Source organism: Salmo trutta, chromosome 13 (genome assembly GCF_901001165.1).
Source record: "Salmo trutta chromosome 13, fSalTru1.1, whole genome shotgun sequence".
Taxonomy (NCBI): Eukaryota; Metazoa; Chordata; class Actinopteri; order Salmoniformes; family Salmonidae; genus Salmo; species Salmo trutta.
In genome coordinates, this window is record NC_042969.1 from 76,193,106 (window position 1) to 76,199,685 (window position 6,580).

Sequence of the window (6,580 nt, forward strand, 5' to 3'; positions counted from 1 at the left end):
TCTATTTCTGTGTGGTTTGTGTGGCTCCCGATCAGGAACAGCTGTACATCGTTGTTCCTGATTGGGAGTCATATATTAGATGCTTGTTTTCACCTGGGGATTTGTGGGTTCTTGTATTTCACACTGCTGTTATTATTTAGCCTGTGAAACTGTCGGTCTGTCGTTCTCTGTTTTGTTGTTTTTCCGTGTTCACTTTTTTAAATAAATTAATATGATGAGCACGCAACCCGCTGCGCCTTGGTCCTCTCTCTCCTACGACAACCGTGACACTGACACACATAAAATGTTCCCCAAACTAATGGAAAATTGGACACTCAAACATAATGGGGCAATTACGAGTTACATTACAAAAACGTTCTCTATCCCTAAAATTGTTAGCTGGGCAACTGTTTTCACATACACTACCGGTCAACAGTTTTAGAACACTTACTCATTCAAGGGTTTTTCTTTATTTTTACTATTTTCTACATTGTAGAATAATAGTAAAGACATCAAAACTATGAAATAACACATATAGAATCATGTAGTAAACTAAAAAGTGTTATAAAATATATTTGGATTTGTTAATTTGAGATTTTTCAAATAGCCACCCTTTGCCTTGATGAAAGCTTTGCACACTCTTGGCATTCTTTCAACCAGATTCATGAGGTAGTCACCTGGAAGGTATTTCAATTAACAGGTGGGCTGTCTTAAAAGTTAATTTGTGGAATTTCTTTCCTTCTTAATGCGTTTGAGCGAAACAGTTGTGTTGTGACAAGGTAGGGGTCGTATACAGAAGAGAGCCCTATTTGGTAAAAGACCAAGTCCATGTTATGGCAAGAACAGCTCAAATAAGCAAAGAGAAGCATCAGTCCATCATTACTTTAAGACATGAAAGTCAGTCAATTTGAGCTTTGAAAGTTTCTTCAAGTGCAGTCGCAAAAACCATCATGCACTATGATGAAACTGGCTCTCATGAGGACCGCCACAGGAATGGAAGACACAGAGTTATCTCTGCTGCAGAGGATAAGTTCATTAGAGTTACCAGCCTCAGAAATTGCAGCCCAAATAAATGCTTCACAGAGTTCAAGTAACAGACACATCTCAACATCAACTGTTCAGAGGAGACTGTGTGAATCAGGCCTTCATGATCGAATTGCTGCAAAGAAAGCACTACTAAAGAACACCAATAATAATAAGAGACTTGCTTGGGCCAAGAAACATGAGCAATGGACATTAGATCGATGGAAATGTGTCCTTAGGTCTGCAGTCCAAATTGGAGATTTTTGGTTCCAACCACCGTGTCTTTGTGAGATGCGGTGTAGGTGAACGGTTGATCTCTGCATGTGTATTTCCCACTGTGAAGCATGGAGGAGGAGAAGGTGTGATGGTGTGGAGGTGCTTTGCTGGTGACACAGTCTGTGATATATTTAGAATTTAAGGCACATTTAACCAGCGTTGCAACCACAGCATTCTGCAGCGATACGCCAACCCATCTGGTTTGGATTTAGTGGGACTATCATTTGTTTTTCAACAGGACAATGACCCAACACACCTCCAGGCTGTGTAAGGGCTATTTGACCAAGAAGGACAGTGATGGAGTGCTGCATCAGATGACCTGGCCTCCACAATCCCCTGACCTCAACTAAATTGACATGATTTGGGATGAGTCGGACCGCAGAGTGAAGGAAAAGCAGGCAAAAATTGCTTAGCATATGTGGGAATTCCTTCAAGACTGTTGGAAAGCATTCCAGGTGAAGCTGCTTGAGAGAATGCCAAGAGTGTGCAAAGCTGTCATCAAGGCAAAGGGTGGCTTGAATGAGTAGGTGTTCTAAAACGTTTGACCGGTAGTTTAGAGAAACAGGCACAGCAATAAATCAATCTACCTTACTATTTGAACAAATCAATGATTTCACAAGTTTCTGTGAAATGTCAATGTTTAATATACAGTAGTGGCAATCAGAGCCAAAACTTTTGGAAAAGGATAGTCATAGGATATTTAACTTAATCCTAACTCAATTGACTTGAATTAACTGTCTGTTCTGTAAAAATCTCTCTCTCTCCCTCTTTCTCCTCCTTCTGTTCTTGATTTCAGCCTTAGAGATGGGTATGATACTCTCTAAAGCAGGCAACAGGGATGTACTCTTTTGTGTCAGACAGGTCTCACACACACACACACACACACACACACACACACACACACACACACACACACACACACACACACACACACACACACACACACACACACACACACACACACACACACACGCACACGAAAATCTAATATAATCAAAATGTAAATCAAAAGGGAGGGAGACAAGAGGGCAGAAAATATTTTTAAAAAGGTGTTGAGGGAGCAGCTAGAAAGGGAGGAAACTGTGCCAGACAGATAGCAGGAGGAAGCTGTCAGCCTGTCTATAACAGCCCTGCACAGGCCCCAGGGAAACCCCTTGTTATCATCCTCTGCTCTTGTCTGACAAGGTTGTCAGAACAGTGATGCACTCAGGGAGGCTCAAAGTAGGCTACTTATTTCCAGTAATAATGGGGATATGGGGCACCTGGTAAGAACTAAGCCCTATCTGCCCCAGCTAAAGACAAGAAGACACTGCAGACACATCCATGGACAAATCCACACTGTCCAGGCCCATCCTAACCGGAATAGAAACGGGAATGTCATCAGAGTTCGATAAGAGGATACAAAGAAAATAAAATCATTAGGGAACACTTGGGTGGATGGGGAGGGGGGGTGGATGGATGGGGAGGGAGGGAGGGAGGGTGGATGGGGAGGGAGGGTGAATGGATGGGGGGGGAGGGAGGGAGGGTGGGTGGGTGGGTGGGAGTGATATGGACACATGGCTTAAAAAAGAAAAACATCACAATCTATTGGTGATCTTTTAGACACTAATGCTCTGCCATAAGTGACTATCCTGTTCTTTTCTCTCTTTCCTGTCTTGTATATTACGCCATATTGGAACACATCTAGTTACTATATAACTATTCATGATGATATTATACATTGTTTATATATACACATTTATATATATAGAGAGAGTATATATATATAGAAGCAGCTCTTCTGCATTCCTGTGGACTTCCTGCTAATGGACGTTCAACCTTAATACTCAACCACCTAATTGCATGCAAACAAAGTGTGCGCACACACTGCAGAATCCGACGTTTGTCCATAAACATCACACTGAGGGTTAAGTTTAGACGTCTGTCGTAAATGGTTACGTTAGGGTTAAGGTTTGGGTTAGGGTTAAAACATAATAATAAGTAATAATACAAAATACAAAATGAGTGCCTTGCACTGGGATTGAAAACACGACCCTCAGAGCCAGAGCTCGCGGCCTACGCCTGTCTGCCAACCCCATCAACAACGGTACCCTTGGATTGTACAGGAAACCATTGCTGAGTGCTAATAGACCTTGAGATGAATACAGATCCTGAATAGGTCTGTAGCTATTGTGAAACTGAAAGCATGCTCTATATGTATAGCTGTGTTGTCTAGGTGATGAGAGCGAGCCTCGAGCTGAAAAGTTTCCTTTCACATCCTGTACTCACATTTGAAATAGTCTTACCTCTGTGATCAACCCTGTCACACCTGTTCACCTAACATGTGGAAACATTACACGTGTGATCATGAGAGAGGGAGATAGAAAGGATGTGTGTGGCCGGTGGGGGGATGGTCTACCTTCATCCTTCTCCTTTCAGAGAGACTGCATTGAAAGGGTTTTGATCATAGAACTAGAACCAGGTTTTAATGGATAACCTTACAAAAGGATGTCCTTCTCCTAAGAAGTGACCGAGGCAGTGAAAGAGAGAGAGAAAAAGAAAAAGACACCATTCATCTTATAGAGCATTGGGAAAGGGGATATCTAGCCAGTTGTACAACTGAATGCATTCAACTGAAATGTGTCTCCCACATTTAACCTCTGAATCAGAGCGGCGTGGGGGGGCTGCCTTAAACGACCTCTACGTCATCAGAGCACAGTTGTTGGGGGTTAACTGCCTTGGTCAGGGGCAGAACGACAGATTTTTACCTTGTCAGCTCTGGGATTCGGTCCAGCAACCTTTCGGTCACTGGCCCAACGCTCCAACCCGCCAGGATCCATGAAGAAGTAGACTTCTACATACTGATGTCAGCTGTCTGCAGCCTCACAATTCAAAGCAGCCCAGTGGTCTATAAGATGGGAAGGCTAAAGGTCATGATGCCAATATTTTTACTCAGACAGCCATCGTCCCACTGGCACAGGAATGCTGCACATGTGGAGGCTGTGTGGGGGGGAAAGAGGGGAGGAATGTGGAATGAGGGAGCCTTGTGTGGGTCTCGGTGTGTGGGGGTAGGAGGGTGTGGAGTGTGTGTGTCACACCTGGGTCAACCCGCCAAATAGTTTAAAATACTTCAGCTGCGCTTCATTTTCATTTGCTCAGAACCACTACTCCCCAGAATACTCTTGCTAAATCAAGTATAACTCAAATACTTTCATTGTGTATATGAGGTAATGCTATATCACCTTCTGAGGCTGCTTACGGCTGTTGAATAATTGTAATGTATTCTTTCAGGCCATTTGTGTGTGCGTATGTGTGTTTGTGGACACAGGCAGGTCATTGTATTAGCCCTGGCTCAAATGAAACCCTGCTGATGAGGAGTTTGGTGCCAGACACCAGTGACTCATCCCTGGACCAGCACTAGACACTGAAATAAATAAACACAGTCTCCCTGTCAGTGTGTGTGTGCGTGTTGTGTCTGTGTACTTGTGTGTGTGTGCGCCTGCATGCGTGTTGTAGGTGTGTGTGTGTGTATGTTTGTACGTGACAGTATGTGACAGACAGCTTGTCTGTGTTCACAGCTGGTTGGGCTTCCTCCTGCTTCAGTGAATATGACTCCAGTGCTAAAGAAGTAACCTGTTGAGGTATATTGCCAAAACACAGTGCTGTCAGTATTGTTTTTGTGTGTATTTACAAATGTGTCTGCATGTGACCGTTTAATTTTCCTATTTATTTGTTATTCGCTAAGCCAATTAATAGTCATTTGTGAAATCATAGTACTGAATTGAGGAATATTCAAAACATTTGACAGGGACAACATTGGTAATACACTTCAATTTATTCTGCTTTCCCTTCTATTTGCTCCTAATTTTAATCTGTTTATCTCTCTCTCCCTCTCTCTTTCACCTTTCCTCTACGTCAATCTCCCTCTCTCGTTCTCTCTCTGTCTCGTGGCACAGTGAAAGTAGGTCTGTGCTGCTGATGCTGATGAATTCTGGGTAATTTGACCCTGTGACTTTCCCTGCTTTAACACTATCAGAGGCCTGTTGGTTCTGTTCTGACAAACATCCTGTTCATTTCCTCTCCTTTATTCTACAGACTTAGTATTGAGGCCTGTTGGTTTTTCTGACAAACATGCTGTTCCAGTTACGTACACAGGGCATACTTATTGTATACTCAGTAGCGGTGTGCAATATTACAACCTATTCATTGTGATAATTGCGTTGTTTTCTCTATAACCTGTCAGTTCATATGCCTTGGGACCGTGATATATAGGCCTAAAAGCCGAGACACTAAGATGACACAGTGGCAGAATAAATTCAACCACACCACACCACACCATCTTCCTTGGCTAAATGGAGAAATTTGGAAATTGATGAAAGAACGAGATTATGCTCTAAAAACAGCCCTAAAATCCAAATTAGAGCATGACAGACGTAGGTTTACCATGTTGAGAAATAAGGTGATGAAAGAAATCAGACAGGCCAAGGCAAACTTTTTTATTAACATAATTGGTGAGGCAAAGGGAAATTCTAAATTGATCTGGGAGAATCTAAAAAAGTTAACAGGGAAAGACCATAGTAAAACTGCAAAAAGACTAGAAATCATGGTGAATAACAATCTAACACAGGATGCAGTCGAAATAGCAATAGCCTTCAATTCCTACTTTATTGACTCTGTCAAGGTACTGACACAGAACCCCTCCACTGGTTTATTGGGCTCAGTGCTAGTGAATGACGCTCAACCTGTCTTCATCATAAGGGAGGTTTCTGAGTCAAAGGTGAACAAGGTGATTAGCTCACTAAAGAACTCTAAATCCAAAGATGTGTTTGGGCTGGACTCTACCTTTCTTAAAAACTACAAAGAGTCACTCATTGGCCCCATTACTAAGGTCACCAACACATCTATTGGTCTGGGGGTGTTTCCAAGGGTATGGAAGTCAGCCATAATAACGGCCATCTTTAAATCGGGCGACCCTGCTGACGTGAGTAACTACAGGCCCATTAGTATACTACCTGTAGTGTCGAAGGTTGTTGAAAAGTGTGTAGCAGAACAACTGATTTCCCACCTCAACAACAGCCCCTTCACATTACACTCCATGCAGTTTGGCTTCAGAGCGAAACACTCCACAGAAACGGCCAACTGCTTTCTTCTGGAAAATGTGAAGTCCAAGATGGACAAAGGGGGCGTTGTTGGGGCTGTGTTTCTGGACCTAAGGAAGGCTTTCGATACTGTTAACCATGAGATTCTCATCACAAAATTGTCCAAGTTCAACTTTTCCCCCGATGCCTTGAGATGGATGAAATCATACCTTGAAGGCAGAACT